Source organism: Ochotona princeps, chromosome 7 (genome assembly GCF_030435755.1).
Source record: "Ochotona princeps isolate mOchPri1 chromosome 7, mOchPri1.hap1, whole genome shotgun sequence".
NCBI classification, from domain to species: Eukaryota; Metazoa; Chordata; class Mammalia; order Lagomorpha; family Ochotonidae; genus Ochotona; species Ochotona princeps.
The window spans coordinates 51,317,586-51,330,561 of NC_080838.1; the positions used below are offsets into that span (position 1 = coordinate 51,317,586).

At 38.7% G+C, this 12,976-nt stretch overlaps 1 protein-coding gene across 1 annotated transcript in view; it reads left to right on the forward strand.

The window, feature by feature from the left end:
* UNC5C (unc-5 netrin receptor C) overlaps window positions 1-12,976 on the forward strand; it is a 347,572-nt gene that overhangs the window by 141,100 nt on the left and 193,496 nt on the right. The gene's annotated exons all lie outside the window — the stretch shown is intronic.

Consider the following 12,976-nt stretch of genomic DNA (forward strand, 5'->3'; position numbering starts at 1 on the left):
GTTTAGCCTCCCAAAGGTTGCAAGAGTTTGAACCAATCTGAAAAATAGGAAAGTTCTTGCAAAGCATTTCAAATTATATAAAAACAAAGTATTAACAGTGGCTCGAAACAGGGATCCTATTAGTCTAGACTACAAGTTGATCATCGGCCTTACCAGAGGAGTTTATCATGCTGTCCACTTCGCTTGCCTCTTCCTGGACGAGTGGCGTGAGAAACACCTTAGCCTCTATTCACCTCTTCAAATGATGTGAACATGAGGAAGTTACAGGCTCACAAGCGACAAAGGGGCAATTTATTCAACTCTGAGAGGTTATACAGGCGAGAATAGTTAAATGCTACAAAAACAAAAAGAAAGAAAAAGAAAAAAGAATCACAGTTTTTTTATATTTGATCGAACCAGGAATATTTTGTTTGTTTGTTCATTTTATCTTCCTTGTATAAACCCCTTTCCCACAGCATAAAAATAATCTCAGAAAGAAGTCTCTATAATTTTTACATTACAACAGCTCAGTACCCTAAGCACTGTGATTTCACTGTTAAATAGCCAGACCCCATGATCTGCCCTCTGCTAAATAGTTCAGTGTTCAGTTAGAATGTCTCAAATCATATTAACTCTGCTGCCTTTGTATCTGGTAACAGAGACTTCACTAATAGAGATAAGATTTCCTTCAGAAACCCCAAATATGCAAGATCGGCAGCTAAAAAAATTCTATAGTATGCCATGTATTTTAATATTTCAGTAGAGACTGAATCATGCAAAAGTATTAATTAAAACAGACTGAATACAAATATCCGATAAAGAACAGAGAAGGACAATTTTGGTCGAAAAATCTTGGTGTCCTCTGACAGGGAAATGGGGGCAGATGCCAGAAGCAATTGCAAGCTGCAGAAATCTCAGAAATCAACCATTTCAAACAACTAAGACCAGAAGAACATGATTATTTTGTGACAATCAAATATTCTTGCTACATTTTATATCCAATAGTATAAAAATATCTAAAACCTTAGCTTGTAATAATACTTATTATTTCTACATTCAGCTTCTTTAACATCTACTATTAATTTCATCTACTATTATTTATTGCTCTGCTCTCTTTGATTTTGTATGCTTGTAGCTTTTCCCATGAGAATTAGGGGTATCAAGTGCAAGATAAAATCACTAGTACATAACTAGTTAAGTACACTTCCTTCATGAAACCTGTAAAAATTTGTCCATTTAGTATTATGGTTCTTAAATTTGTCTTATATACCAGAAGAGTTATTGACTATAAATGCAATTATTTACATGAGGTATATTTTTAAATGTTAACATTGTTGAAAGTATAGTGATAATTGAATCCGTTTTTAAAATACATAAATTGTTTTTCTGTAACATGTCAAAGCCTAGATTTAAATTAGGCTTACTCTTTCTCAGTCTTTGAGGAATTTTAGAGATATAAGCATCTAGACGTGAGATAAGTAATGAATAAACATTGCTAACAACACAGGGTAGCTTCAGGGACTGGCTGTAAAAGAAATCAGGGGTTATGACCTATTTTCTTTGTTATATAACCTCTATTTTCCACATTCTGATAAATTTGGACTGTGTATCAAGTCTGCCCTACTTGCATTGCATATAAGCCACGCTATAGTTGTCAGTTTTCATTTTGGAGAAATGAGATCGGGGCCTAATGGAAACAAACAATAACTTCTGGTGTGATGTCAAGGTCTTTGAGCATGCTGCCACAGTACCTGAGGATTGTGCTACTCTTTCCACAAAGCCTGCATTCTATAACAGCACACGACCTAGACATGAGGGACCTTGTCACACGTGCCTGTACTAGTCAGAGTGAAGTATTCTTTGTATAAAAAAACAGAGCATTGGAGGTGAGCAATGTGATTAGGAAGTTGTTTTATCAAATGAAGGTGAGTTGGAAGCCAAGATTTTGGAAAGTTAAGAAACATTGGCTACTTGTTGTAGCTTTTGGAACATCACTTGGGGCACACACACCCCTACTTCACTCCCGATTTTGGCTTCCTGCTACTGTGTCCCCTTGGAGAGGGTGGTGGATGGCTCAAGTGTTTGGGTTCCTTCCACCCATAGGGAAAACAGACTGTGATTCTGGCTTTGAAAGTGTAGTCATGGGGAACAAAGACAGGAGATACAGAGTTTGAATTGATCTATGGAAAATATATGACTTGAGCAGGTCATTCAACTTCATGGTGTTTCTATTTCCTCATCGAAAATGATGAATTGGACCACATTCCTTAAAAAACACCTCATATTTTTAAGCTTTGTAATTTCAAGGTGTGTTTATATGAATGTGGTTTTTTTCTTCCATTTTTTAAGGCATTTATTTTTATTTGAAAGGCAGAGTTACAGAATGTGAGGCAAATATCTTCCACCTACTGGTTCACTTCCCAAATAACTGAAATTGCCAGAGCTGAGCCGGTCAGGCACATGGTGCACTTAGACCATATCTTACTACTGTCCCAAGACATAAGAGTACACTGGAGTAGAAGTGAATCAGCTGTGATATAAACCCATGCGATACTGGTGATGTAAATCGAGACTTAGCTTACTGTGTCATGATGCTGGACCTAAATATTTGGGAGGCAAGGGGATGAGGAGGAGTTGTTTTGTATGTTTGCTTGTTTGCTTGCTTGCTTTAAAAGACCATGTGCTGGAGACTTTTCCAGTATGGCAATATGAAGATGTGGTATAGAACCTTCAAGATATCATAAGTTCCCTGAAAGTACCACTCTCAGAAGGAAATAATGTAGTGAGAACCACTACGTTATTGGTTCCTGTGAGAGTGCAAGTAGCTGAAAGAGAGCAAGAATAGCCCTAGTGGTCTCTGGCTAGCATCTTGTCTTGTGATATGGCATCTTACACACATGTTCCCACTGCTGGGAGGCCTCTGCTGTAAGACCCTCCCTGGAGTCAGGCACAAGTTGGTGCCAAATTCTTTTTCTCCAAATCTGTGAACTCAAAAATTCCCTTCCTTTTTATTCATTCCCCACTGAAGGTAGTTTGTGATGGTTAATTTAAGAACTATTTTTTTCTAATTTCTTGGTGCTCAATATATATGTATAGATTGTTTTGCTTTTGATTCAACTGAGGGAGGAAGCATTAAGTGAAGAAGCAGGTGCTAACCATCCAGGACATCCGTCTGAACATCACAGGAGGAATAGAACAACAAACTATTCCATTGAGTGTTAGAGTTTGTGGTGCCTTTAGTATCTTTAAAACTACCCCCACCAACATTCATTCAATAAATGAGAAAACCAAAATGTTCCAACACTTATGTGACCCATAATCATACAGTACAGTAAAAAAGGCAAAGAGCTACTTTGATATTTGGGCATTAGACAAAAATCTTGAGTTGACTTTGGTCCTCTATATATTCTATCATTATTACATGGCTATAGGATTTTAATGTCTTTAAGAATAACTGAGACTTACACCTAGACAGTGAAAGTTTTTTTTTTTTTTTAAGTAAGATGTATTTATTTTGTTTTGGAAAGTCAGATTTACAGAGAGAAAGATCTCCCATCTGGTAGTTCGTTCGCCAAGTGGTTGCAACAGCCTGAGCTGAGCCAATATGTAGCCAGGAGCTTCTTCCAGGTCTCTCACATGGGTGCAAGGTCCCAAGGCTTTGGGCAGTCCTCTACTGCTTTCTCACACCACAAGCAGGGAGCCTGAAGGGAAGTAGAGCAGCTGAGATATGAACCAGCGTCCATATGGGATCCAGGCACATGCAAAGCAAGGGTTTTAGCCACTAGGCTACCACGCCAGACTCGATGGTGAAAGTTTTTACTACCAACAAATTCAAAAACGAAACAAGGCTTGACTGACCCCAAGCTAGTTTCATCAATATGGGTAACTAGTAATATAAATCAAGGTCACTGTTTCTGTTTTGTGTTTGTTTTTGTCTGGCATAGTTAGAATAATTTTGTCTGAAAACATTGTAGTCACCTTGTGTGGTTAGAGCTAACACCCACCTTCCAGAAAACACCATGAACTATAAAAATTCCTTCAGAATTGGACACAAGGGATTCTGTAAAAGTAGAAGAGGACAATGCTTATATGCTTTCAGTCTTTCTCCCAGTCCTTTAGAGTCGATTGACTCTTCATCAATTTAATTACTGCATATAAATGTCTAATGCACTTGCCACACAGGAGGCTAAGTAGTCTCCTTCCCCCAAGGTAGTTTTGGATTGCTGGAAAGCCATCCATCGTGAGCCACACTGGCCTCTTTGGGAAAATGCTGCTATTGATTACTCTCCTAGATGACTCAACACTATTGTTTCCTTCTTTCATTATACCCTAAAGCAATCCCTGAAACAAGGATTGGGAAACTCATGGAGCAGTACAGACCAGTGCAGTGGGAGGCAAGAGGTGGGTAGACTATTGGGGGATATGCATAGACCAGAAACTGCCTTTGAATAGAGAAAAAATGGATGGTTCCATAATAAAGGTATTATATTTAAAATATTTACCATGATTCCTCTTGGGAAGCAAGGTTTTGAATGGTAGTGCAAATAAGATTAAATATATTGGCAAATATTTATGAAGGGGTATCGACTTCCCCACCCATGATCTGTCATTGGCTTCCTGCTGTCTGCTAAATTAAATGCCTTGTCTTCACCCCTACAGTGAGTGGGTTCCCAATTGTGAATTCTCAGTCCGGCAGTTGAGTTCCAGCTAACCTTACAAGTTCATGAACAAGCTCAAGGTTGTTCCACGAATATGTTTTTGTACTGGCTGTTTCCTCAAATAGTTTCTTCCCAGAAGACCCATACTCTCTGCTTTTGGAAATTTCATTAGTAGTGACAGGTTGATTTCAAAGCCCTACTTTGAAAAGCTGGTTACCTGAGTCTCTGAAGCAGATGCAATCTTTTTTATATTTAATGTGTACCATACTTTCTCCTAAGGGTCCTCCATAGTCATTAAAGGCACACTTGTCTAATTCAGTTTTTTTTCTTACTGAGACTATAAATTTCTTGACATCCTCCAGAACATGCAAATCATTTACAGTCATCAAATTGAAATGATACCTTAAGTCCCCTGCAATATGTTTGAAGAATTGATATCTGACCCATGGAGAAGTAAATTGTTGAAAATCTGGCCCTCTTGAGCTGGCATGATGGTTCAACTGACTAATCCTCGCCTGCAGATTCCAGCATCCCATATGGGTGTCAGTTCATGTCCAAGACACTTTACTTTCCATCCAGCTCCCTGCTTGTGTTCAGTGAAAGCAGAGGAGAATTGCCCAAAGCCTTGGTACCGTGCACCTGTGTGGGAGATCCTGAAGAGTTTCCTGGTTGCTGTCTTCATTTTGGCTCTGCTCCAGTTGTTGTGGCCGTCTGGGGAGTGAATCAGCAGATAGAAGATCTTTGTCTCTGTCTTTCTCTGTAAAATCTGTGTTTGGGGAGGGGTGGGGAGAATCCCAGTACCTATGAAACTGTGCAACATAATACAATGTAATTAATGAATTTTAAAAAAAGAATTGTACCTACAAACCATACTGAATCTGTTGAAAACTACTCAAAATTAAAAATGTTTAAAGCAAAAAACAAAATCTGCCCTTCTAATAAAAATTTTCAAAAAAAAAATATCTGGATATCTGGACCTCTGTTGGAATCATAGAACTGTCTCATGTTCTGTGACTTCAAATGGTCTTCTTAGTTTAGGTAAGGGAAGTGAGCTCTCTGGGTAAGGAGTTCTGAGGAGAGCTACCAAAGATACAGGATTTCCAATAGGTATGAGGAGACTAGGTGAGACGCAAGCAATGATCCAGAGGACAGACATGAACTGCTGTAAAGAACAGAGAAGTATGCGTCACAGTGAAATCTCAGAGGGGAAGTCTTTGTGATATCACATTTATATAATAATAGATAGTTGGTATAGCTTGCAAATTGGTTTTGTATATATTATATTTGCCCTCAAACAACAAGCTATAACATTTGGATGCCCTAATCTTTCAAGATCTTCTAAGAGGATCTGCTTATTCTTCTCTCCTATTTCTGCAATCAGAAGCAGGGGGTAAGTATTATTACGCACTTAGATTGCACTGCAAGCTAAGTAGTTCCTTAAGAAGTAAACAAATAGAGAATGATCATGCCTGCTATACCAAATGAGACACTTGAGAGAAATGTGCTTGATCATAGAGCTCTGACTTAAACACAGGCCTCTTTGCCATGTCTAGAACTCTGGCTCCCAGAGCAAAGCTGCTCTGTGCATGCTAGGACAACATACCCACACAGAAAACAGACTGGCCATGCATGTCTGGTGGATATTAAACACAGGGGAGCAGCCAATGAAAAATTGAAATGATCATAGTGAAAGATACATGGCATGTTCAAGTCGCATAATAACACATATTCAATGATCTCCTGAAATTTACAGGGAGTCAGAAGAGAAATCAATGAAGACATTGTGCTAGTTGTATTGCATGTCACAAGTTGAGCAAAACTACAAATGATACATCAGTAGAAACAGCTTTTAAGAAAAGCTAAAGCTAGAAACTTGATATATGAAATTACATCAGACAGCAGAAGCACCATCTCCATTTGTTCCTCCTGGAACGCTGCCTGCCTTTTCAAGAGCCTATGTAAGACACCATGTTCATGAAAGTGTCCTTGATAATGCTCAGTTGGAGTCTGGCATCTCTCAAGCTTGCCACTATGGAGAAGTAGTTCTTGAATGTCAAATCTAAATCTAGGGGGATACAGAGAAGAACAAGTTGTGTTTCCTGACTTGCTCTGACCTGGAGAGTTTGTCTGTGTGCTCCACTCCACCTCTCCCACATAGGACCTTCGGCATTTGTTTTGTCTTCAAACCAGCAGAGAATCTGCCTCAGCCTCTCAGAGGTGAGGGCTGCAATCACAATATCACAAAGAGGCTCCCAACATGTTCACTGAATTCTTTGAATTATTATGCAGTCTGTATATATTATTAGACTGTAAGTTGTCATTAGCTTTACTACCCTTCTTCTCACCTCCAAGCGTGCATCCTAGCATATATATATATATGTATGTATGTGTATGTATATATATGTATGTATATATGTATATATATATGTACGTATATATGTGTGTGTGTGTGTATATATATACACTCATCCTATAGTGCCTGGGTAGGCACCCTTTTGTGAACAGATTAAAATCACAAATTACAAAATATGTTGAAAAGAAAAGGCATAGCTCAATGGAAAAATATTGTCCTTTTAGTTAGAAATATCTCACAGCAAAGCAAAATGTTAGCATTCCCAAACTCAGTTATTAAAGTAACAAAAAAGAAACTACAATATGAAAGAAGGAAGGCATTTTATGGGATTTGGGCTCGGGATAAGAGCCAATTGGGCAGTCAGATTTCTATGACCATGTAATCTCACAGTGGCTGTGGGTAAGATACTGAGGCCAGGCTGACCCAAGTCCTCTGCTAAGGTTCTTGCCACACTACAATACATGTATTGGCCTAGGGCAGGGACACAATGTCATTGGAACCTCAGCATGGGCAATGTGGGCATCATTGACTTCTAGATCACCTTGGATTGTTGGTAGGATTGGTCTCCTTGTGGCTTCAGAAAGAAGGCTAGTTTTTCTTGCTGGTTGTTTGCAAAATGTGTTATCAACTCCTATGGGCTGTTCGTATACTGCTTTTTTTTTTCTCCGTGGGTAGACAATTTCTTCCAAGCCAACAAGAGGGTGTCTGCTCAAAAGAAACTCATTTTAGACACTCTAATCACAGGAGCGACATTCCCTCAATTTTTCCATGTTTTGTTAGATGCAAGTCATGTCCCAAGCTCTTACACTGAAGAAGAGGGGATTCTGTAAATTGCTGTATCACCCATAATGTCTCCACTGCAATAGTTCGTCCACTATGCTACGGTGTATCATGAGACAGATTTATAGATATCTACAAATGCTAGTCTATGGATCTAGATAAAAATATGTCATATATCAAGATAGATAGCTATAAAAGGTAGGCTTCCATCATCTGTAACAATGATAGAAACTAACTCTTAATTTGAGAATGGGTTTTAAGGAAGTACATATATGTGAATGCATACAGGCATGAGTCTCCCTTCGGGGTAAATAATGCAAACATCCCTATAGTTGTGGAACATATCGTTTTATGGGGAAGACAAACAATAAAGGCAAACAGCAAAACTTTTACCCCGTTTCTTCTAAGTAACTGAGAAAGGAAACAGCGAAGTTTTTGGAAAAATATACTAAAGGAAAAAATGTGCTTGGGTGCAATAAGGTAATAATAAAGAAGAATATTTTGGAATTCAAGATCAGAATCTTCCCCCAAAAAAAGTCATTTGACCACTTCAAGAGTGCCTAGAGGTTATTTAGGAGGGCCATAAACAAGCTTGCATAGTGTGAGGGCCCTAGGGTAGGAAAGACAGTGCACTTGAGCAACAGAAGACCAGTGCACCTGAATAGATGCCCTGTGGCTGGGTATGGCAGAAGAAGCAGGACTGGGCTGCAAACCATGCTGCGGAGTTGACACCAAGGTACAGGGAACCTTTAGAAGCATTCCAGCAAGGGAATGGAATGACGCAACTTGGCAAACGCTAAAGGAAAGCAAGTATTTGGGTATTTTGAAATGTCCCTCTCTTAATCCTGGTTAATATAAAGGACCTTTGCCCTCCTGTGGTACTTTTTTCCCTTTAAGTTGGTCACCAGGTAATCGCTAAGGAAAACCCTGCTCACATTTTAGCAGTTGATATTGATATGTTTCAGTTAGCATCCTGAGCGCACTGTTTTTGACCCAATCATTCCTGTGTTTTCATTTATTTTTCGTACTTCATAGTGATTGCATTTTCACTTTAAGGCTATAAATATGCTATATTTGCTAACCTAATTTTGTCTAAGATAATGCAAAGGCCTCTGCTATATAAATAGCATGTTTGAAGTAAACTGACCTAATTTTGGATGATTTCAGTGGTGAAATACACAGCCTAAATTCTATATTTTTCTAGTAGTGTTTAGGAACATCATGAACTAAAATAATATTTTCAGGTTTCCTCTCAAGTAATAAATAATATTTTCTGTGATTTTTATCTAATTAGTTCTAAAGCAGTGTTTATGTCAGAAAACTATCTGCTGCAACTTCATTCCCACACAGAATTCAATGTTGGCAGAAAAAGGACACACTATTGAAGCTTTTTGCTACCAATTAAATTGCAAAAATCCATCCCACTGAAAAAGCACAGACTAAACTTTATCTCATTAAGACAGAGTCCAGATGCCTTGTTTACGTGTGGTTGAAAAATCAATGCCCTTTTGTCCAGGAATATATAATTTGCAGCAGAAACAAGAAACAGGAGATACATCCTCAATGTTCCCTCCAAGCTAGTAATTAAAATGCAAGTTTCTTTTTTTAAATTTCCAAAATGGATAGGGTTCGCAAGTCAACAATGCTTTAAAATGAGAAAAGTAATGCAAAATTGGGACTTCTCTGCAGTGGTAGAATTTTCCTTTTTGTTGCTCTGAAGACGTGCAGTTGCTGAATGGATGAATAATGAGTGATTAGATGAAGTTGGACTTGTGAATTGCAGTTATTATCTCACAAGTTGGCTGCACAGTTTTCAGTGTCTGGCCACCAATGTTCGGCAGAAACAGGGTCACAATCAAGAATGATACTTTCTCTATTGCACCTGAAGTAGAATAAAAAAATAAATTCAATTATTCAGAAGTAATAATATTCTGGGGAGATAGTCTCTTCTGATTACCCACACAGTTTGATGATCCAGGTAAACAGTTCTGGTTACAACCATGGAATCATTTTCTTTTGATTTGCATGTGTTTAGTGGGAAGAATTTCCTTCCAGTTCTTTGGGAACAATGCTGTATAGCATTTTACATAGGAAGCAAAAAAAATTATATTTGGTTGCTTATTGTTGGGAAATTGTATCCCAGGGGTATAGTAAAGATGCCAGTTTTATGGAACAGATATAGACCAGGATAGATTGAGTTATGAAGATGGAGTAGAATGCAGACAATTAATAATGCTGCTGCTCTAAAATATAGATGAGGAGTTCGGAGAAATGCTTCCAATACTCGTCTCAGTGTACAATAACTGGAGCTCTACTTTCATTGCATAGTTCATTTTTAAAATGTGCTTGATTACATAAAGTCTGCAAAAAGCTTAGACTGGCAGTAACAAGACAGGTATTATTGTTTCTGTGCATGGCTATTTTACAAAGGATGAATTTGCAAGGGTGCCAATGGGCACATCACATTCATGTCCCACCATCTAATGACACAATTGTACAATTAATTGTACAAGATACAGAAAAAGAGTTACAGAATTTCTATTTATAGTTTCTCTTGTACTTTATCTATGTGGATGAAGAAATTCGATATTTATTTGAAAACTATTAGTGTAATATCTAAAAGAGGGTTAAGAAGAATATTTTTAAAAAGCAGTTGCTTTGCATATGGGCTTAATTAACTAACTCCTTTAAGTCAATCAGGATTTTCTTACCAACTTCTTAATGGTACCATTCAAAACTCACTGGTGGAGTGGGGATGACAAAATATCAAACATAAGTTCTTGTATCTTGTTTAATTGAAAAGGTAACAAAAGGGTGAGGACTGTGATGCACTGTTTTATTAAGTTTGAAGTTTTGGGGCTGTCTCACTTTGTGCATAGTACTTACATTTCTCAGACGTCTTTGAGTGGAACCTGTTCCAGGTTATTTAAGAAACCAGACAGCATGCCCAACACAGTTACTCCTCCTCCTCCTGCTCCCATTGCATCCCTGGTTTTTGGCACCCTGGCTTCTCAGACCTCCAATGCATGGAACCCACGGTTTCTCCCATAGAGCACACAACACAATGAGATCTTTGTTAGATATAGGCACCCATCAGCAAGTAGGCCTTCAATTCCTTTACCTGCAAAATACATACTGTGGCAGTAGCTTCCTCATGAAGTATTTATGAATATCAAGTGACCAAGTGTTAACTACATTAGTCCCATTGTAATGAGAAGCACAAGTGGTGTTTGGCAGATAGCATTGTTAGCATCATCATCATCATCACCCACATTTTAAGTGTCTGTTCAAAGTAGAAGGGTTTTTGTCTTTTTGTCGTTCATCTCAGAGAAACAGAAACATGAATATGTCTCATGTTTCTGAGTCTCATGTCCAAAATCTTTGAGGGGATGCGCCAGAGAGCATGAGTGTCCTTCTTCACAACATTACACAGAGAGTTCATAAGCATCAGATTTGAATCCATTTGTTGTGGCATCCATGGGGTCATCACATGTGCTTTCCACAACAGTCTTTCTTTCCTTACAGATTTCCAAGAACCAAAGACATTGTCAGTGTAGTATCCTGTGGATTTATGCCAAGCAGTAACTCCCTCATTATCAGTTCTCTGTTTCTTAGAGATAGTAAGTAGGCTCTGGGGACCTTATGGTGAAGTCAGAATAAACAGCACCTCCCTGAACCACTGCCACCTGCCTCTTCCGGCTCAGTAAGATCCCAAAATATGTCAGCCTCATGGTCTTATAAGTCAGATTCTGGAATTTCAAAGGTTCCCAAGTTTGATTTAACACTCAGCGACTGTAATGTTGGGATTCTTCATATTTTTATTTATTTCTATTATTTTTTAAAGATTTATTTGTTCTTTATTGGAATGTCAATATACAGAGTGCAGGAGAGACAGGAAGATCTTCTTTCCGATGATTCACTCCCCAAGTGGTCACATGGCTGTTATTGAGCCAATCCAATGCCAGGAAACTGAAGCCTCTTACGGGTTTCCCATGTGGGTGCAGGGTCCCAAGGCTTTGTGCTGTCCTTGATTGCTTTCCCAGACCACAAGCAGGGAGCTGGATGGGAAGCAGGGTAGCCAGACTTAGAGTCTGCACCCATATGGGATTCTGGTGCATGCGAAGCAAGAACCTTAGCCACTAGGCTCCCACACCAGGCTCTCTTCATATTTTTTGAACAAGGAATCATACATGTTCATTTTTCTCCAGACCCATTTTTTGCCATCCTGTGTAAAAGTGGCAGATCTTTGTAGTAAGTAGCTCAGTGTTCAGAACAGATCAGCTTTTTCATGGATGAACTACTAACTTCTAAAAGAAAAACTCAGGACTGTAACCCCTTGGTAACAGAGATGAAACTTGTTTTCATAAGAGCAACATGCCACATTTTATCTAAAAAGAGAGCTCTAGAGAGCTCTTAGCTTTGTAACTGTTGACCTGCTCTTAGATAGATGCACCCTAGACAGCCCTTAGAAGGACTTGGTACTTTGACTATTTAATCTAGTCTAATTCTAGCCCCATTTAGAGTGAATTTGTTCTAATGTTTGCAAATCAAAGACACAATTAAGCATGCAAGAAGAAAGAGAGGAGTGGGCATTACAACACAGCTGATTCCACTGAAGATGCCCCATCCCATTTCAGAGAGCCTGCCTTATGTCCTTGCCACATGACTTGCAGCCAGCCTCCTGCTGAGTAGGCACAGTAGGAGACAGTGAATGACAACCATAGGTACCTGGGGTCTTGCCACCTGTGTAGGAGACCTGCATTGAGATCCAGGATCCTGATTTTGGCCTAGCCCATCCCTGGCTGTACCAGACATTTTAGGAATGAACTATCAGTTAGAAGAGCATTCATGCTTGCAGTCACACTCCATCTCTGCCTTTTTCTTCTATCTCTGCCTTTCGAATAAAATGAAAAATTGTTAGAATTAATAAACTGACTCATGTTTTGAGAAATTCTGTAAAAAGCAAGTCACTTTACTGTGATGATAACCAGTATCTTAACCATCCAATTATTTTAATGACTAAATCGGAAAAGAAAGGTAGTAGCATGAAAGGACTGGCAGGTGCTTGCAATTAACATATTGTGTAACCCGCATCCTAGATTCATGTGCCTGAATTTGATTTCTGTCTCTGTCTCCTTATTCCTGGTTTTTTTGTTTTGTTTTGATTTGTTGCCAATTTAGACCCTGGAAAACAACAATGATGATT